This window comes from Pelecanus crispus, chromosome 2 (assembly GCF_030463565.1).
Source record: "Pelecanus crispus isolate bPelCri1 chromosome 2, bPelCri1.pri, whole genome shotgun sequence".
NCBI classification, from domain to species: domain Eukaryota; kingdom Metazoa; phylum Chordata; class Aves; order Pelecaniformes; family Pelecanidae; genus Pelecanus; species Pelecanus crispus.
Genome location: NC_134644.1, coordinates 109,989,130 through 110,010,717, shown reverse-complemented (window position 1 = coordinate 110,010,717; position 21,588 = coordinate 109,989,130). Strand labels below are relative to the sequence as shown.

Sequence of the window (21,588 nt, the reverse complement as noted above, 5' to 3'; positions counted from 1 at the left end):
TTGCAACACTGTTGTTTCCTCCCCACTACATACAAAATTTCACTATTCAATTATTTGAAGAAAGGTCCACTATCACGTTAATCTCTTCCCTGTCCTTCACAGAAGGCTGTAAATAGGAAATGCAATACAATTAGCTTGCTGAATTTGATGCAAAGACTTGCCTATGAACATTTATTTCTGGGAATAATCACTGAGGTCAATAGAACTGCAATAGTAAATAAACATTTCTGGGTCTGGATTCTGCCTTTTTTCCCCCATTTAATCCAAATGTCCTCTTATTGTGCTGCAAGCAGAGTTTTCAGAATCACTACATAATATGTTTCCTTAATGTGACTTTCTTTTTGTACAATGGAAGAAAGTTTTTGCAAACATCTGTTCTGGCCAAGGTCTGTCATCGGAAGGGCATTTGTCCACCCAATTAGCAACTGGTTTTTGATAATTACTTTTACAGCATCATATTACATTGATAATTAAATCAAAGGCAAATGATGTATTTTGAAACCAAAGCAATAGTTGGGAGTTCTGTTTGCTGTTTAGGCAAAACACCTAGCAAAAATTATGTAATTCACGTATATTTTTTTTTTATTTCAAAATGTGACTTTTATTATAACATGTAGTTATTTCACACACAACCAAAGTGACTGAACCAGATTTAAACAAAACCTTAGTAGTGCTATCCTTACTGTTAAAACAAATTACATGAATTAAATTATGGAAAGTAGTTGGTATCTTTCCTTTCTCTTCTGCTCCCTCTCCTGCAAAAACCTGCAAGAATAAAGGTGATTAAGGGCATAAGGTGTACATGTGGAGTCTATAGAAGGGAATATTGCACTACAGATAATGTGTATGAACAGCTGATGTGGAAAGTTATCAGGATAAAAAGTCTTGGCTGTATTTAAAAATGTAAACAAACAAGCTTCTGTTTTTTAGCAGCTGCCCTGAAATTCCTGGGAATTTATGTCCAGAATAAAGGTAGCCAGCCTTTTAAGAGGTCTGGGAACAGCAATAATCTGGGATACTTATGCTTCAGATCAGGTTCTCGATAAACACCCATTTTCAGACTTCCCTGGGACTGCAAGGCTCACAGTTCAGCTGGTAAGATCTGAGTAAGGATGCTGGCTGCTGGCAGCATGCAAGGGGAAAAGGAGGACCTAGCTCAGTCTCTCTTACTTGTGTTGGCTCTGCAGACTGTGTAACTGCAGTGTAACGTTTGGTGCCCATGTCAGGAGAGGGAACTCCAAGATGAGACAAGCAGAACAGGTCCTTTACAGGCTCTCAGCTCCCTTCACCTGTGTCCTGGTTTCGGCTGGGGTAGAGTTAATTTTCTTCCTAGTAGCTGGCATAGTGCTGTGTTTTGGATTTAGGAGGAGAAGAATGTTGATAACAAACAGATGTTTTAGTTGTTGCTGAGTACTGCTTATGCTAGTCAAGGACTTTTCAGCTTCCCATGCTCTGCCAGGGGCACAAGAAACTGGGAGGGGGCACAGCCAGGACAGCTGACCCAAACTGGCCAAAGGGCTATTCCATACCATGTGACATCATGCTCAGTATAGAAACTGGTGGGGGGTTGGCCGGGGAGCAGCGATCGGTGCTCAGGAACTGTCTGGGTATCGGTCAGCGGGGGGTGAGCAATTGCATTGTGCATCACTTGCTTTGTATATTGTTATTATTATTATCATTATACTATTGTTATTATTATCATTCCTATTTTACTTTATTTCCATTATTAAACTGTTCTTATCTCAACCCAGGAGTGTTTCTCACTCTTACTCCTCCGATTCTCTCCCGCATCCCATCGGGGCAGGGGGAGTGAGCGAGTGGCTGCGTGGTGCTTGGTTGCTGGCTGGGGCTGAACCATGACAGCCTGTTTAAACCATTTAGGAATGAGCATGGTAAGGAAGGCTGCAGGGTTGCACTCTGGTGCCTGTACAGGACTGGGGGCAGATCAGTCCATGCTTAAAAGCTATCGCTCCATAAAAGTAAGTTACTGAATTTTGCTGAAGTGTTTAAGGACATGCAATTGACATAAAACATTATTTGCAATCTCCTGTTTTGCAGTGGCTTTAGAAAGTGACTTCAAGCATCGTTGAAAGAACAGCTCCTCATAGATATGACCCTTTTGGCAGAAGAGAAGAGTAGAGAGCTTGGTGAGATGTTGGAGGTGGTGTATTTCCTCATGCGAGAGGTGTGGAGGCTGTGTTTCTAGGAGTATAACTGCTTTGGAAAACAGTACCATCCATGCTGTCTGTGGGCTCGACAACACGAAGAAGCACAACTGAAGGTGGACTTATGCTAGATGTAGCTTTTTCTCTTTGGAACACCAAATAAAATACAGTCAACAAAGCATCATTTTATAAGCACAGGTACTATCAGAGCAGTGCACTGAGATAAGGTTCTGCTCTGAAATAGCCAGTTACTGTCAAGTAAAAACCATGTGCATGAAACCAATGAATTATTCAGACCATCTTCAGGCCTCCTTCAGTCCCAGAAGAGAGAAATAGCAGAAAACTTCAATTTCAGATTCTCCTGGCCATGAAAGAAAGCACTGGGGAAGCCACTCCTGCCCACAAGGGTATCCAGAACTAATCTTTCCCTCTTAGATCAAGACAGTGCATCCACAAGTCATCCTGTCTTTTTCTTTTTTTCTGGTGTGTAGCATCTCATCAGCCTTTTGAAAAAAAAATTTGGTGTGCATTTTTCTAAGGTCTGTACTGTTATACACCATTGCTACCAATATTACTTCTTGGTTGCATTAACAGCTATTTGTTGCCACAGTAAGTTAAAGATAACTCTAAAATAATAATGTTAGAAATGGATGCAAGTTTGCTTCTATTTGTTAGCCTTATTCTAGATATGCCATATACCATGTCAGAGCATATTAGTTATTCTCAAATCCTGACCAACTAACTACAGAAATCATATGTACACTTCGCATGTGTACATATGCGTACACATGTATGTAGCTCTGTGTGTGTGTATATATGTATATACACATACACTCACAAGATCTAGTCCTGACATTGTTATTAAAAAAAAAAATTCTTATTCATACTGATTCAGGTTTTTCTTATTAAGGGTTGAATAATGGCTTTTGGTTTTGGCCAATTTATGTGCAAAACTACAAATACTACAATATGTTTATTAGCACAGTTTACACAAAGTCACAGGAAAGGGGCACCAAAAAGAGGTGACTTTTCAGTGTAAATTGGACCGGTTAAATTTTATTCTAGGCTAATTTTTACACTGTGATAAAGGTCTAGTGTTAGTGTGTGTTTATGTCAGGGTACCTCTTCACAGTGAAACCTAAGTACCCTTTGTTTCACATATCATATTCGTATAATCATATAAGAGGATGCTTTGCTGATTAAACCTACTCAGATAGTAAGAAAACAACTTTGTGGGGATGTCCAACAGCAGCATCTATGCCTTTGAGAGCTTGATTGAGGTATCAAGACTTGGATGCTTAGTGCCAATGGGAATGTCCTATGGTATCTTTTGTGTTCAAAAAATGGGTAGACGTGGCACTTTGGGACATGGTTTAGTCTAGTCTACCCTTGATTGGCTTAGAGTAGACTTGGTAGTGTAGGTTAATGGTTGGACTGGATGATCTTAAAGGTCTTTTCCAACCTAAATGATTCTATGATTCTATGATTCTATGAAATATGCCCCAAAGATGGCAGCCACAGCTCAAGGCCTGTGTGGACCCTGCCAGTGGAGCGGGCATGCAGCACCCCCGAGCACCTCTAATAGCACTAGGTGCCTCTACGTAGTGGGTCAAAGTCTGCCTGTCTCCCTGGTACATTGTCCCAAGTCTTCCCTCCTGTAGGCTGTACATCCATGTTACAGGGAATGTTCAAGCGTTGGATCATATTTTCCTACTAATTATTAATGTGAAAGAAGAAATCGGAACATTTTAATTTCCATTTAAAATCAGTGGGCTTAAGTGTGAAAGTTGCTTTTTTATATTAGATAAATACAATTTTTAACCCTTAAGTAATGTCTCAAAAGAGAAGACTAAAAAATGTGGCAGTCAGCTAAAATCATGGAGAACGAGTCAAATAATGAGACGCTGACAACAGGAGCTGAAGGCATAGAGAGATGAGCAGCCTCCTGAGACTAAGAACTAATCAGGTCACCATCTGCTTAGCATGTGAAAGTGGAAGATCAGGCTTACTCATGTAGTTATGTTTTTACTTTTCAGTAACTTTACTCCCAAGGAGCTTGACTTTGACTTCTGCTAGTTACTCCTCTCAGAATATGGCATTTAGCTTTGTTGACAAAATGTTATACAATGCCTGGCTAGTTAAGGATGTCCATAGTCCGTGTTTGGACAGGGAAGATTGTGCAACTGTGCCTTTACCGGTGACACAGGAGCCCGTGCCACAGCGGCTGGTGCCAGCGAGGAGCCACAGTCCCCTGGTTCCTGCTGGAAATTTCCACCTGCAAGTAACATGTAAAGTTAAAATACTGATGCATTAAAAAAGTCCTGAAACACAACCTTCTCACTTCATATAACCTCTTTAGTATCGCTGGCTCATCTCCATGTTGCTCATCACCAGGGCTTCAAAAAATTTGCAGTTTCGCATTCCTTCTCCTTTTCACTTGCTTTCTCAAATACATCTGGTTTTAGAAGACTCCTCTAGAAAGATGCTGACTCTGGAATTGGTCAGAACTGCACACATTACCATAGTTTTGGTGCAAGTTACTCTCTTATAGGGAAAAAGTGTGGTACTTTGCCAATACTTATGGTCCCAAAGTGAAAATTAATTGATTTTAAGATTTATACCTTGTATCATAGATTCAGAGAGTATCTCAGGTTGGAAGGGACCCATAAGGATCATCCAGGCCAACTCCATATATGTCCATATACATCTGTATTTTGAGCTACAGACACATCATGTTCTTTAAGATGTAAATAATTATATAAATATTTTAAACAGAAATATATGAATAGAAAAATATGAACAGTTCCTTGTTAATAGAGCACATTCTTGTCTACTTAGCTCTACTGCCAAGTATTTCAGCGATTTTCTCACTTGCATTCTTCAGAAACATGTATGAAGGACAACGTCACATTAGTCATTTTTGATGAATACGTAGTAAATGCTCTTCCTGGGCTACTGCTGCATTAGAATACAAAAAAATAGACCAGGAAATTCAAACTGACCTGCTAACAATGCAAGCATAGTGGTACACAGTTTTGCAAGCTCTTTGCAGACTTTTTTCAACTGAAGTATGAGTTGGAGCTGAACTCAAGACACTCAGCCATCATTTGGGTATTTCCACTGGTTTGTAAGGAGGCAAGTGAAAGAGCCACTGACTGTTCTAACGGGGCTTTCCAGCCCTGCCCGAGGAACACCAGTTCCTGCAAAGCTTTTCAGTTGATTCTGCAACCCACATGGAATGAGCTGTTTTGAGATGGAGGGTGACAGAGGAGGTTCTTAATTACTTTACTCTCACACAGTTCTAAAAAATCACAAATATTATCTGAAAGCATGCTTGCATTTTGTTATATAATTCCTCTCAGGTTCTTCGTGTGAAACTTGCTGCGTTCACTTACTCCTCAAGGCAGGAACGATGACTGTGTTTCTTTGTGGATTTAAATTAAACAGCTGTGTAAAAGTGCTTGCAAAAACATTAACTAGGCATTGAATTTGGATTCTATTTGCTAAGAAACTTTACCCTTGGGAGGGGGAAGAAGCAAACAAACCTTGCTTAAGCTTCAAAGTACACACTGCACAAGGGACATCCTGGCAGCAGAGAAACAGTCGTGTTCCTTATCTGATGAGCATTTGAGAACTTCAGCGTGTAACTAGGGAACGTTTTCCATAAAGCTGACAGTTTACACATGTTCTTATTTCAGTGGATGTAGGTCTAACAGGACTTGGATGCACGTGCCAGGTGGATAAGATGCTGACAGTGGAGATGAAAACTAAGGATTAAATCTGTATTTCATGCGGCGTGACTTTTTTTCCAAGTTCTTTTCTGATCTGATCTGATACTACATTAAATCTTACAGTTAATGTATTGAAGCATAATGTACCAGGCTTGATGTTTATATTTGAGATATTTGTCCTTCACAAACTTGCTTTGCGGGTTTGCGAGAGATGAATTATACAGTGGCAGAGCTGTAAATACTGGCAAGCTGGACATCTTCACACATAACAGATAATACAGGGTAAGGAATGAATCTCTTTCATTTTACTGCAATGAATTACCTTTTTATTAAAAAAAACACAGTACAACAAAAACAAATCCTTGGAGGTTTGGCATTGTCAGCCTCCAGACAGACTTATATATAGCTGTACTTAAAAGAAACCAGACGTTGTGTACATATGCATGAATAATACTGATGTTGCTACCCGTCTTGAAATCATTTCACTGATCTCTTGCTGTGAAATAACATGAAGTGCCAGCCAACTGCATGTTCCCCATCCTTTAGATGCAGTTACAATTTTTTTATTATTGTTTTTATTATTTTTATCTGTAAGAATAATTCAAAGATCATGCTACCCATGTCTTTCTATTTGTGGAGCTGAAGGGGATTCCCCTCCCCCCCCCCTTTTTTTTTTTTTGTTTTTCTGAGCTTAGAATTGAAACTGTAATCTCTGAAATAGAAACTGGAAAATTTTCAACGTGACAACTCCTGACATACAGCCTTCTGGTGTGAAAAAACAAGTGGTGGCAGACCCCTCATGCATTTCCTGTAAGTTTGTATCACTTTTTTTACACTGAAAAACTCAAGAGTTAGTACTGCTGTGCATTACTGCCTTCCTGACAAGGCAGCAAGTTCTATGTGCAGGGTTACCATCACCAATTTGGCAGCAACCCTGGCATCCCAGTGACTGCTTCAAATGATGCAGTTTCATTCAGTCGCAGTGGAAGGACCAGTAAGATCTGCCAAGTACATCCTTTCTCAAGTCTTGTTTTTTTGGGTTCTGGATACTGACGGTTAGTTATTTACTCCACTTCCTATTGAAAAGCAGTGGAATGAAAGAAAATACATTTTAAACCAACCAACCAACCAACCCATGATGAAGAGATGCTGTGCTAGCTTCATTACCACTGAACAAGCTAGCAATGACAGTCTGTGGTGCCTTTGCCAAGCCACCACTGTAATGTGCACACTGAAGGGTATGGGCCCAGGAAAAATAAACTAATGTTCACCTGCAATTCTCTCTAGGTGGTAGTCCATCTTAAAATGGAATTTGCTGAATGGAACAGCCTGAAGCCTTAAAAGACAATGTCCATGGGTCAACAATCCAGTTGTCTGATTCAAGCAACCTCTGTATTTAGCAGCAAGAAAAAAAAAAAAATGAAGAGATATGATTTATTGATACACTCATATTGATGTCTGTATCTAGAAAGCCATACCCACAGAAACGTGATATCAGTCATTTGCATGTTTTGTATTGTGTATGCAAAACATTTTAATTGTTTATGCTTACATACAATTGCTTTATATGACCATTTATTACCATTTCTTTTTGTGATATAGACTACTGTGATATGGAGTAGATAGCCGGTTGACTACTGTTCTAGACCTGTACATGTCATAATGTCGTAATTGTTACACACCGCTCTTGCCACTTCTCAGCTGTACTGTAACTTGGCTTCAGAGGAACATAACTCAAGACTATTCCATATCTCACTAAAGATCACGTTTGACTCCTCAAGTGCCTCTGTGAAGACACCTCTCAGTGCACATGTAGACACCCACCGCTCCTGTGCTGTAGGCTGCAGGGACCTGTTGCGTGGCCATTTGCAGGATCAGCATTTTAAAGATAAATACACTCTGGTGGCAACTTCTAAAGCTGTCAGTCCGAGCTTCATACCGAATTGTAATTTTCCTAGGAAAAAAAAAAAAAAACACCAACCTTGGAAAGTCCCCATAAATATTACCTTTGCTTTGCAAGAGGAAAGGGGTTTTTTTTGGCTACAATTATGTCTTCAGTTATCCAAATATAAGAGCAGAAAGGGTAAATGTTAAGCCTGTAGAAATTCAGCTTTGCTTCTCATAAGGTACGCACTGTGTTCCTCGCATTTGGAAAAGAGGCTGGCATGATCCACCAAGGTGAAACAAGGCCAGTGGTTTCATTTCTTCACGAGCTGAACAGAAAGGCTCTAACGTTACTCGCAACAGCAGGCCCTGCTGATGCTTCTCATGGGCCACACGAAAGGATTTGCAGGCACTGTTACGCTCTTTTGTTAGAATTTGTGACTCCTAAGTATTAGCCTTAGGATAAGGGGGAGAACTTCAACCTTTTTTTTTTTTTCAAATTCTTGTAACTTCTACATGCAATCATCTACTGCAGTTATAACAACAGGAAAAGTTGGAAAACCACAAAATTTTTATCACATTTTTACTTGTTTGCATAAGGGTCTCTACATTACAACAGAAAAATTTAACCAAAGGTACCTAGCAGTGGGTGCTGCTTAACTTATTAGAGCATTTGCTTAAGGGAACCAGAAGGGAACAGTGAGGCCCTTTTGTTCACTCACCAATATACACAAAATCAGATTCCACCCAATAATTCACGCACTTAATTAAAAAAACCCAAAAAACACTGAGGAAAACACTTAGTCCCACTTTCCAACTGAAAGAAAAGCCACCACTTGATAAGGCTTTTCAAAGGTTAATTGCCTTTTCTATGGGAAAAAAAATGTTTTGCATTAAAAGAAGAGAAGGTATACATGTATATATGCATGGGTAATTAACATTAAAAAAGTTCCTGGTGTTTACATCCTAATTATTCTGTTTCATGTTTTCTTACAGGTGTAATTGCATTGTCAGAATAAAGATATATGCAGATTTTCTTCAAAAACTTGCTACTCTGGGAAAAAATAATGGTGGTTAAGAAACTCTTACAGACAATACTGTTGACTACTGGACTCTCCTATAGACACTATGCAGCATCCTTTGGAGGGCCTGTCAGAGACATTACCCACATGAGCATTGTCAAGCCACAGGGTTATTTTTCTAAACAGATTTGATGTGCAAGAAAACCTGTAATTCAGAGTTGGTAAGTATGATTATTGTGACTGCCTTTATCCTACTAAATGATTGATTTATGATAATAATAACCACAAAGCTGTGTGTGTTTCCTGTACATGAACAAACATGGAGTATTAAGTGGGAAAGGTAGAGAGAGTTTTAAGTTACACAGCTAAGTAAAGAGCTGGTACTACTCTTTAAATGAGCAACATTTCTAGTGAAATCAATATTTTTGTGTGGAAGAAATACAGCAACTGCAGAATCATTCCTAATGTCATATTCTGTTAGAAAATGAATGCATTCTACGTTTACAATCCATTTATAAACTGATCTCTATTAACTAATTAATGCTCTACTAATTAATCATTGACTTATTTATTCAGTTTGCATTGTAATATATTTTAATCAGTATAAATATTTCAGAACAAAGAACAAGCATTTAAATTTTCAGCATGACTTTAAAATTATGTACATACCTCAACCAGAACATTAAATGTAGGTATGTTTGTAAACATTTAACAAATAGAGCTTAAAATTACAGAAATTAATTATTTTTGTTACAGATATTTTTCTTTTATTAGCCATTCTGCCTTAATTGTTGCTTCTACTATACCAATGGCTCCCTCTTCAGGCTACTCCTAAAAAATTTTGCTTCTCTTCACTTTCTATTAGAAATATTTCAATTTATGAAACTCCAGCTCTCATGATCATGCCTCCTATCCCAGTATGTTCCCCCTCAGTAATCAGATGATGAAAGAAATGATGGACCAGGCATGCTGACCTGGATACTACAAATATTTAAAATACAGGTGTTACTTGAGGTTCAGACCTACAAGAGTTCCTAGGCATATAAAAGGAATTTGTGTACCACAGAAACTGAGCTTGACAGACATCAAATGGTTGTTTAACCTATTTTCCCATGCTGAAAAATATCGCAAATTACACTGCTATCAATTAGACTGTTCTTAAAACTGCCAATGGTTTCCATAGTCTCTTGATAACCTATTAAAGTTCTTAAACGTCTTTATAAAGGTAAATATGTATCTAACCCAAGATATCTTTACTACAAATTAAGGAGTCTTCCTCTGTGTAGATTTGTTATTATACAGAGGACAATTAAAATATGTACTATAAGCCTGAGGTACTGGACAAAGAGACATCCTTCTGCTACTTGTGTTCTGTGTGATACTTTATCTACTGATACTCATATGTTTTAAACTTTGTTCATTCATGTCAATCTTCACCAAGTCTCTGGTCATTCATCTGGGCTCTCTTTTCATCGAATGAACGGCTCAGGCTGTAGTGACTGCTCATCCTCAAACCATTCTTACAGTCTTTACAACCCACTCCAGAACAGGTAATGCTGTGTCATAAGGCTACCAGATTAGGCAGTGACTAACTGGCTAAATGAAACATTGTTAGGCCTAATTAGTAAGCCTGACTGTGCCTTATATACAGTGTAACTGGAAAAAGTCAGTGAAACTGCACCCACAATGGTGTGTTCTCTCCTCCTGACACCCCCCCCCCCCCCAACGGCCTTGAAGAATGCCAAACGCTGTTTACGTAAGATACTTCTACCTACTAAAAAATACGGTGCAATCATAATATAAATGGCAAACCTGCATTTTTAAAATCATAAGCAACTGGGAAAAAGCAACTGCATTCTACCACAGATGTCAAGAGACTTTTAGACTATGCTTCTTTGTTATTAATCATGTGACTTAGCTTAAAAAAAGGCAGAAAGAATATAAAAGCGTTTCAATATTATGGTTTCTTCATCAGCTGACAAACTGTAAGATATTTTACAAATTGCCTCCCTCTCTCCCTTACTCAGCTGTTCCCCTTCTGAACTGAATCCTCTGAAAGACACTGGAAGAAGTGCAGCCAATTCCTTAGAGAGTTTGTGTCGCTTTCTAGTGGTAGTGAATGCCTGCTTAGCACTGCCTCATCTAATCCGTTCCTTCCCACTCCTTGAAAGCACCCATTCCATAGATGACAGCGGCCTGCACCATGCCTGCCAAAGGAGACCGTAAATCACAGGTTATTTTAGGTACATCCCTGCACGCCATGAGCTTCCAGCCGTGCAACCCAGCGCCAGCAGCTTCCGTGGCAGAGCCCAGCCGCACATGCGGCTCTGCCAGGCGCAGATGAAGGTGCGCTTCTGAGCGCTTCAAACGCCCCATCTGCTGCCTCCCGCCAGCGCTGCCCGCCTTCGTCCGCCCGCCCGCCGCCCGGCGCTGTGGCCTGGCCGGCACGCACACCCCCAGCCAGGAGGGTGAGCGCCAGCCCCGGGCAACCCCTCGGGGCTCCCTCCTTCCCTCAGCGCCACGGAGCCCGCCCCCCGGGCCCTGGCCGGCGAGGGAGCCGGGCGGACCGGGCAGCAGCAGGACAGAGTTGCGCCGCAGGGCGACGGCGCTCCCGTCGTCGCCGCCGCCAGGCCCAGGCAGGGGAAGATGGCGGCGGCGTGCGCGCGCCCGGCCGCCCGCCCGCGCGCGCGGCGGCGGCCGTTGGGCGCAGCCCCTCGCGCCCGCGGCGGCACGCGAGGCTGGGCGCTCGAGCAGCGCCTGACCGGCTCCCGCCCCGGCGCCGCGTCACGTGAGCCGGCCTCGCCCGCCTCCTTCCCTCCCCGCGCTGCGCGCCTCGCTCCCGGGCGTGACGCAAAACGGCGAATCTACGGCGCGCCACTTGTGACCAAGATCATCACAAGCGGAGGCGGACGGCTCCCCCCGCGCGGTAAGCGTTGCCAGGCGGGACGCGGCCGCTTCGCCCCCACGCTCGGCGGCGCGGGGCGGGCTGCCGCTTCGGACCCTCGCGGGGGGGCTTCATGGGGCCGCGGGGCCGCGGCCGGGCAGGCGTCTCCCCTCGGGCTTTTTGGGCCTCTGTGCTACCGTCGTTTTTTTGGTCCTGGTGGGCGGGCGGCCAGCGGCGCGCCGCCGAGCCAATCCCCTCCCTTGTTCCTCCCCCGCTGCCCGCCGAGTGGCCGGGGCGCCGAGGGCGGGAAGAACGCCCCGCGCGCCCATTGGCTGCCTCAAGCCGGCCCGGGGCCGCGGCTCTTCCCTTCCGCTCTGCCGCGGGCGGCCGGCGGGGGGGAAAGGAGAGCGGCGGGGCGGGGCGGTGTGGAGCGGAGCGGGGGGAGACCGGCGATGGCCGGGCCGAGCCGAGCCGAGCCGAGCGGGGCGGGTCCCGGCCCCCCCCCCCCCCCCGCCCGCAGCGGGTCCCGCCGGGGCCGCTGCGCAGGCGCGGGCCGCGAGGCCGGGCGGGGCTGTGGCGGCCGCTTCCCGCGCCTCCCTCAGCGGCTGGCACAGCGGGGCGGGGGGACGGGACGGGACATGGGCGCCGTCGGGTGCGCCGGCCCTGTCAGCTGTCGGCCCGCGGGGACGGCACCGGGCAGCGCCCATTGCGGGCTGCGCGGCGACGGTGGCGCCTGTGCGGGCCCGCTGTCAGTGCGGCGTCTGCGCAGGCGCGGCGGGGTGGGGGAGAGTTGGGGAGGGGCCGGCTCCTGCCCCCCGCCCGGCCCGGCCCGGCCCGGCCCCGGCCCCGGCCCGGGCCCGTCCCGGCGCCGAGCTGCGGCGTGCGGTGCCCTTGGGTTAGGGTGCCGTACCGCGCCGGGGCTGAGGCGTGGTCCGGCCCCCCCCGTAGGCAGGAAGACGTGACTTTTGGCGTGGCTCAGCTCTGCCTTGAATGCTTTGTGCTGCTCAAACCCCACTTTTTGTTACTTTCCCCTCCTTTCCCGGAGGTCATTGTAGCGTAAGTGTGGATGAGCTTGAGGAGTTGGGCGGTTGGCAGTGAGTGACAACGCGTGTGGCTGCAGGAGCTTTGTAAGCAGTTCTTACAAGTGGTAAAAAACCCCAATTTTTTTAGCTGTTTTCCCTTTACTCTGCTTAAATTACCGAACAGAGCAGTCCATGAGTCTGATGATCACCTCCTGCACTCTCACGATCTTAACGATTTTCAGTGTGGTTTTGTCATCTCTAGGGAGTTAGTGGACTTTCAGGGGACCTGATTGCACTAAGGAGAGCGAATTCGCATAAATAGCATAGCAGTTTCTTAATACACTTCTAAATAGGTGTGCATCTCCAGTGGAAAAGATCATTAAACCAAAACTAACTGTTCTAGGTGGCCTGTGAGGGATAGGTTATCGTCTTGTTTAATTTGACTTGTTATGACAGGTTTCCTGTTGCTCCTTCAAATAATTAGTGTGGCCTGTGAACTAACACATATGTAGTGTTAGTTAAGGGGAAAGAAAAGGAAAAAGTGTAAGCATTTAATTTGTGATCTGTAAGCTGTAGCTATTGGTGATCTCAGAATTTCCATATAGTTTTAATTCTTGTTTTCCTGTACCCTCTTCTCTTCTTTGTGTAGTTGTCCTGATGCAGACTTGCAAGACCTTGCATTTTCCATGTATTCATGTTCATCTATATCATACTAAGCATGGTGCTAACACCTAGGGAGTAGTAAATAATGGGAATCCAAAAGTGCAAGGGTAATAGTGCTGATGGTGCAAAACAATAATGGAATAACGTATAATTTAAACATTGGGTGTAATTCGCTGTGATTTTTACCTTAATAATCTAAAGGTGTGGCCTGTGAAGACTATAAATTTTCTTTTTCCATTCCTATATCAGAACATGAGTAATCAAGACGTTTGCATGAGGCTGGAGCTTTGGGTGTTGGGATCTATATTTTCCCCAGGTCACACCTCTTCATGAAAGATGAAGACAATTACAGGCTTCAGTTTGGTCTCTCCTGCAATCTCCTAGACTATTCACAGCAAGTTACATTCATCATAGAAGTAACATTACAGTCATTCCACCCTTATTTCATAAATTATTTCAGCATGGACATATAATCAGATTGTAGCTTTTATATATAAAATATGGAGCCTGGCAGTAATTGTATAATCCATACATTTTAAAAAAGTCAAATGCACTGATGTGACAGCGTGATGATGGACTGTGACTTTTTCAGTATGTTCAAACATGTCAGTTTTATTAGCATTTTGGGAAATGTAATTCAAACGACTTGAGTTAAAAACATCAAGCCAGTCCTTTACTATCATTCTTCTGTAGGAACTATTGTATAGCAACAGCATCAAAAACTTCTAATTTATTTGCACGAAAGTTTTCTTCGTTAGAAACTTTTTTAAAACTTAAGCTGTGTTGTCTCCTTTTATAGAAAAACATTACTTGGAGAAACAATGTGTGTGAAGCAGATGCCAGTCATGATACTCCATTAAAACCAACCTTTTGTAATGAAGAACAGCATTCTTGTATTAGTGTACACAACATTAAGAAAAACATAGCTTTTCTTTGCTTAGTTGTTTCTTTATCTTTTGAATATATACAGACTTGTGGTTTTGTGCATGAGCTAAAATTTACACACAGATTGGCGTATGAAATGTGATTGAACTGGAATTGTTGAGTGGCTCCTACATTTGAATTTCCTAAGATGGTTTAGAATATTCTCATTCTTGGGGAAACGAAAAGGCTGCACTGGATGGATGATCCATCGCTCAAATAAAAACATTGGTTAAAGATACGTCTGGTCTAGTCATTCATTCAAATTAATGCCGCAGTATTATGGTGCATGTTGAAATTACTGTGTTCACTTTTTAGATTGCACATCCTGGAGTACAGGCTATTCTTTTGAAGTGAGCACATCACCAAAAATAGGGATTGGACAGGAAGATGAGATGATGTGATTCAACAGTTGTAGTGGCTGCTATTCTTTCAGTGACACTTTTTTACAAAGGTTGTGGTGATGGGGAAAGAATAACTGCTCTGTTGTTCACAGAGCTAGCCACTAGCCGTAGTGGTCTCTATTCTGTGCTTTGTATTATATGAGGTTAAACAAGGCCAAGTGCCCGGTCCTGCACTTGGGTCACAACAGCCTCATGCAACGCTACAGACTTGGGGAAGAGTGGCTGGAAAGCTGCCTGGCCGAAAAGGACCTGGGGGTGTTGGTCGACAGCCAGCTGAACATGAGCCAGCAGTGTGCCCAGGTGGCCAAGAAGGCCAACAGCATCCTGGCTTGTATCAGGACTAGTGTGGCCAGCAGGAGCAGGGAGGTGATTGTGCCCCTGTACTCGGCACTGGTGAGGCCGCACCTGGAATACTGTGTCCAGTTTTGGGCCCCTCAGTACAAGAAGGACATTGAGGTGCTGGAGCGTGTTCAGAGAAGGGCAACAAGGCTGGTGAAGGGTCTGGAGCACAGGCCTTATGAGGAGCGGCTGAGGGAACTGGGGTTGTTTAGCCTGGAGAAGAGGAGGCTGAGGGGAGACCTTATTGCTGTCTACAACTACCTGAAAGGAGGTTGTAGTGAGGTGGGTGTTGGGCTCTTCTCCCAAGTAGTTAGCGATAGGATGAGAGGAAATGGCCTCAAGCTGCATCACGGGAGGTTTAGATTGGATATTGGGAAAAATTTCTTCATGGAAAGTGTGGTCAAGCATTGTAACAGGCTGCCCAGAGAGGTGGTGGAGTCACCATCCCTGGACGTGTCCAAAAACCGTGTAGACGTGGCACTTTGGGACATGGTTTATTGGGCATGGTGGTGTTGGGTTGATGGTTGGACTGATGATCTTAGAGATCCCTTACAACCTTAATGATTCTATTCTAGTTTTACTTTCATTAAAAAAATAATCCAGCCACCAAGCCAGGAAATAAGAAATTAATTATTACTCTACCCTTAATTGGTTTAGTGGTGGACTTGGTAGTGTTAGGTTAATGGTTGGACTGGATGATCTTAAAGGTCTTTTCCAACCTAAATGATTCTATGATTCTGTGATTCTATATGAGGAGTTAAAGAGAAACGGTGCTTTCATTTTGACAGATCAATAGTCAAGAGCTGGCCAGTGGAGCACTCTGGCTATGCCTCTCAGCCAGAAGCGTGTTATTTTGTGTTGGCCTTGCTAGCTGAGGGTGGCACAGCTGCCCAGTGCCTGAGCTGCAGCTGCACACGGTGCCTGGCCAGCGGCAGCACGGCTGTGGAAGCACCGCTCCCCCCAGGAGAGGACTTACGTGGAATGAGCAGAAGGAATGACAGCGGTTCTTGGTGGACACAGATGCCTGCAGGAAATGAGCAGTATGCCTCGCTGGTGACGCTCAGTGCTAATAAGAGGTATAGGATTAACTGCGAACATCTTGGAGAGAGTGAATTAGGAGTAGGGCCGCGCGGGAGGTGGCATTGCAAACTGCTTAAATGTTGCCTGGCCCCAGGTGTCGAAGTGACATCTCTCTGGTAGCATCAGAGTGGTTTAATCTTTGGTCTGTCTGCCTTGCAGTGGACATTCTTATGGCATTACACGTAAGTGTATGAAAGTTTAAATGAAATATACCTATACCTACTTTTCTTCTAAACTGTATACTTCTTTTATTTTTGTCATTTTGGCCTGTGCTAAGACATAAGCTCAAAGTGTTTATTAGCATGTGTGTATAAAACCAGTGAAGCAAAAAATGTAAAGACGTTCTTGTAATCTCTAATTTCTCACCTGCAGAAATTCCAAAGGTGTCTTTTGCTTCGCAGAAAGAAGTTGCATGTTTAAAACAGGGGAACCATACCCGCCTGGCTGCTCTGCAGCTATGAATTCTGGTGATCCTGTTTCTGCCATCTGCCAGTGAAGGTTCTGTAGTTACAGAAGAGTCTGTAGCCCATTTTAGGTGTTTATGTTAAATACACGTGGAAGTTTTCTTACTTTACTTAATTTCAGTTCTTCAGTGTGTGAAGATGAAAGAAGGTTGTGTCCCAAACGTATGAACTGGCAGCAATCTATAGCTTTAGAGCAGAATGAAGTCCAGTTACCTGCTTTCCTCAATATGAAAAGGAAAATTACAGTAAGTGCTAGCCAATTCACACGTTTCTTTACAAAGAAATAACCCAGGTGCCATTTAGAAACAGGCAGTAATGATATTCCAAAAGTAAAATGCTTGTTGGTGTGACTCATGACTGCTTTCCAGTCCTGCATTAGCAGAGTTGTTGATTGCTGATTTTTTTCTTTGTTTTGTTTTGTTTGTATGTTCTACAGTAGGCTGACCTTTTTTCTGAGTAGTCTGGCCTACTACTGAACTACTGTCTGTAACATTATGGGTTATATTTAACTGGTCTGGGAAGCTGCTAATGTTCTTAATTTGCTTCAGTCCTTAGTGGTATGGGCATAAATTTTAATTGCCTCTGCCATTGTAAGTCTAAAAGTGTAAGCTGTTGTGTGTGTGTGTGGCATATGTAACGGCCGAGGAGGCATGCAGAGTAGTTAGGGTATGCAGTGTTTCAGTGTCTAGATCTGGATGTATACATCTCTATAGATTACTGTTTTGCTACAAACATCTATATAGATGCTTTCCTGTCTGGTATTTCTTAGTCTCACTGTTGTTAAAAAAGAAAGTTTCTTGCTGTCCTTGGCCCCATCTTTGGTGTTTCAAAAGTCTCTCTCAAAATACAGGCACAAAGATTTAAAAAAATATATGTAAATGTTAAAATTCACTGCCATTACAAGGTGTAACAAAACTCATCCAAATAGTAATACTAAGTCATCAATTTATATAGAAATCATTGTTTCGTTTGATATTTTTATTATGGAATCCATACAGTTATGTAGTATACAAATATTTCTGTAGAAAACATTCCAGCAAGAAGCTGGAAAAGTGCGGACATCCTGATAAGAATTCTAATTTAAGCAAAGACAGAAACAAACTGTTCTGGTGCCGGTTGGATGGCCTTAAGAGCCCTGGTATGGCTTTATACTTCTGTACACGTGGGTTCTCTCTTAAGGCAGGTTTTTAAGCTTGGGCTTGCTCTGGAAGGGCCTGTGGCCTGTGCCTGTTTCCATTCAGTGGGTTAGTTGTTGGGTTTGTTTGCTTTTGGTAAGTTAACAGAAGGTGTTTGCTCTAAACGTTTGCTATAAACGTAAGAGATAGTCCATCCGGAGTTGGTTTTAAGACACGCCTTAGCCAGAGGGAGGCCTGCTTGCTTTACCTGCACCGGTGGTATGTAGCATGTTGGCATCAGCCACTTCTGTGCTGGAGGGCAGAGTGAGAACAGAGGTGGCCTAGCAGTCTCGGCTCACGGGAGGAAGCATCCGACTCGCTGCTCGTGTGCTGCCTGGGGGGCTGGTGCCTCTAGGAAGCACCGCGCTGGCTGTAAGGTGTGTGTCGCACGCCTGCGGTATGCCCGGAGCTCGCTGCAAGTGCTGGGTTTCCTGCTCGCGTTCTGCACCCCTGCAGGAAATCCCACGTGGCCGAAAAGCCTCAGATTTCCTGGTGCGTGGGGTGCGAGCAGTAAGCTCAAGGCTTCTGAGGAGCACGTCTTGGCGTTCATGGGATGCCCAGCGTACATGCCCATCCTTCTCCCCAGGAATCATGGCACAGAAATAGGGCACTTTTGCATTTTGCAAGGGTCTGTTAACGAGGAGAAAGAAATGCCTGTTGCGTGCTTGTCTTCCATTGAATGTTTAAGCGAAATCGTGTGTTATATTTAAGTTGGATTGTTCCAGGTGCTTGGGAAAAGGATAGCAAACTCCAGGAATACAATAAAGGCAAAATGATGCTGTCTCCTAGTTCCTTGCTGTGTATCACACCTTCTGCAGGGGTGTATTGACATTGGATTTGAGATGCTGGATGTGCAGCAAGGACAGCGGTGATCCTTGTGTCTTGTTTTCTTTTTGATTTGTTACTTTTGTCATCTTCACTTCCCGTTTTCAATGCCGGTGAAGTAAAGGCTGTTTCTTTTCATGCTCCCATGTGGGGCAAACCTAGATTTATCTTACTCTTTAAAGGGAAGGGGGTTTTTGCCTTATGTCATATAAATTGTTAATAGGATATACATTTCTGAAAAGTCAAAATGGAAAAATAAAAAATCTAAAAGCATCCATAAGCTGCAGCTTGTTTGTTTGTTTTGGCAGCTGCAGAATGAAAGTGCAATGAATGCTAAAAATTACTAGTTTAGCATGTGTATCCTTTACTGGGCAGAGCCTGATTGTTATAAGTCAGAGCTAATTTTTTTTTTTTTGATTGGATCCCGCGCTAGCAAAATATCTAAGTTCAAAGATACAGTACATAAAAATGTTTTCTGGATGTTGTCTTCAAAATCTGCCAACTTCTTTTCTATTGTTTTCAGTTTTATTGGTACAACAATGGAATGATTTGAATTGCATTTGTTTTTTTTCTCCCTGTTGTTCGCATTTTCATTTTAAATTATTTACAAGTCTGAGGCTTGGAGATGAGAGCGTAATGAATGCTTTTAAAAATAAAACCTTCTTCTTTAAGCACGTTATGCTTCATGTTTTGAATTTATAACCCAAGCCTTAATGAATTGTTTCCTAGTTACTCTCATCTTAGAATTTATGAGCTGTCCTATTTACAAGTTTTACCTATACAATGGAAACATAATTCCTGTTTACCTTAAATGAAAAGAACTGTTCTTGTTAACAAGCTTAAACTGCTAATTACGGGTAATATGGCAATAAATACTATGTCAAACCTTTTAGCAATGTGAAGATGCAATATTTAGTTTTTGGGCCTTTTCCTGGTGCATTCCATGTAAGAACACAGTGTGTTGTGTTTTCTGATATCTCATACACGTATCAGGTTAATAGAAAGTATTTTAGGGAAAACCAGTAGCCTAGAGGTCCTTACAGGAAGCAGGTTCACTTCTGTTCTACATTTAGGGCGGTATGTTGGTGCCCACGTACTATGTTGCTATCGACCTCATTATTGTGAGGCTTCAGATAGATGGGAGACATATGAAAGAACCCTGATGACGTCATGTATATGTGTACGTGGTGTTTTGTTAATAGTTAAGTTATTCTGCTGAAATAAATAGTAGGACTAGCAGTAGTTGCTTTTTTTTTTTGAGTGTACATTAATGTAATTTAATCAGGAAGGAAAGAAAACCTGGGACTAGAATTTGATGTCATTTACCTGACTATAAATTGGAATATCTCCATTTAGTTTAACAGAATTTTTTCAATTTGTGTCAAAATGATCAAAATCAGAACCTGACACAAGCTCTCCATCTCATAATTTGTGCATACAGAACCAAAGAAATAAAATCGGATTTTTTTTTTTTTTGTCCAAATCTTACCCCAAAAACCAGAGCTAGGTTTTTGAGCAGAGGTTTTGTAATACAGTGTCGTTGGTACCAGGAACTTTGCAGATATGTTACAAGAAGAAACTTTGTTTTTTAATCTGATTAGACTTTAATTGTCAAAGCTACAGACTTGTGAATTTGAGAGCCATTCTAAGTCTAGGTAGCTTGAAAATTCTTGACAAGTATTTTCTTTGTCTTCTTTGTGTGTGCCTCTGATGATATCTGCAGAGGGTTGTATGTAGGCTTTGTTCCTTGTCTGATTTTCATTGTATTGCCCAAGGAGTTTGCAATATGGATGGTGATCTGAGGAAGGAAGAAGAGGAAGAGGCTGAAGAGAAAGGTGACGTAGGTCTGACATTGGAGCTGTCCATTCTGCTGCTCCAAAGCAGCCATCTGATGAGACATAAGGAGCTCCTTCTCTCAAAACTGATGAATCTTCCTTGGGTACAAGGTTATAAAGTACATTTAGACAGTTCTTAGCGAAGACAAGTGAAAAACTGGCAATGTGTTTTGCCAGCTCTGTTTGGGCTACTCAGTTTCCCTTTCCAGGTGAAAAACATGCTGAGCTTTGCAGGTGGAGGATGACTTGCAAGGATACCTGCTCTTTTTCTTTGTTCACATTATCCTGATTTTAGACGTTGCTGTTATTGCTACAGGGTATTTTGGGGTACAGTGTTGAATAAACTTTTTTTGTCAGAGAATGGGCACCTTTGTATTTTGGATGCAAAGGGTAAATACCCTGTCGGGGTCGATTTCTGAGGAGGTAGCATACAGGCAGAGGTAATACATTACACCAATTATTACACTTGGAGAAGTAGGCAAGCTTTCACACACACAAGCCTGTCTTCAAATCTGCTGCTGATACCAAGCTAATTAAAATACATTTTAAATGAAAACAAAGTTAATCTCTGACGTTTATACCTAAATGTCGTATGGAAGTGCAGAAACGTAAGGAGTGTGTCTTTTCATGGGGTCAAATAATATTTTATTTATACATTTGTTATAAATACTCAAAGGTCATTAGACTTTTAATTACAGAGTTTTGGATGACACCGAATATAACTGACAGTGCTGAGAAAACTTCAGTTGGTATCACTGCGGCCATGGTTTCATTTTTGGTTTTATTTTTAAATTATTTTTCATCCTTGTAAATTATGTTTCTAAGCTCAAGGGTATCTGTTTTGAGAGAGGAGAAATACTTCACATAATATTTAAATTTTCTTTTGAATAAACCACTTAGAAAATGTAGAAGAAAAGAATGGTATATGCCCTAAATTAAAATTGCAGTAGGAATTTTGCGTTGTAGAAGATGATGTTCATAGTGCTGGAATTGTCTAAACCACCAGAATTGCCAAGCATAAATAATTACATAATTTCACACTTTCCAGTGAAGTCAGACCCTGATTAAGAAGTTGACAGCCTGAGAGAGTCCGCTCTTTGACAGTGATGTCTGCATTCCCTAGATTTGTAGAGACTGCCTCTAGGAAAAGATGACTGAGCTTTAAACCTTTTAC

The 21,588-nt window shown here is 42.5% G+C and overlaps 1 protein-coding gene across 1 annotated transcript in view; it reads left to right on the top strand.

The window, feature by feature from the left end:
- The first annotated feature begins 11,677 nt into the window (after positions 1-11,677).
- ZNF407 (zinc finger protein 407) overlaps positions 11,678-21,588 on the top strand; it is a 354,196-nt gene continuing 344,285 nt past the window's right edge. Inside the window, exon 1 of the mRNA XM_075704981.1 lies at positions 11,678-11,728. The gene's annotated coding sequence lies outside the window, so the exon portion shown is untranslated. The remainder of the gene's footprint in view (positions 11,729-21,588) is intronic.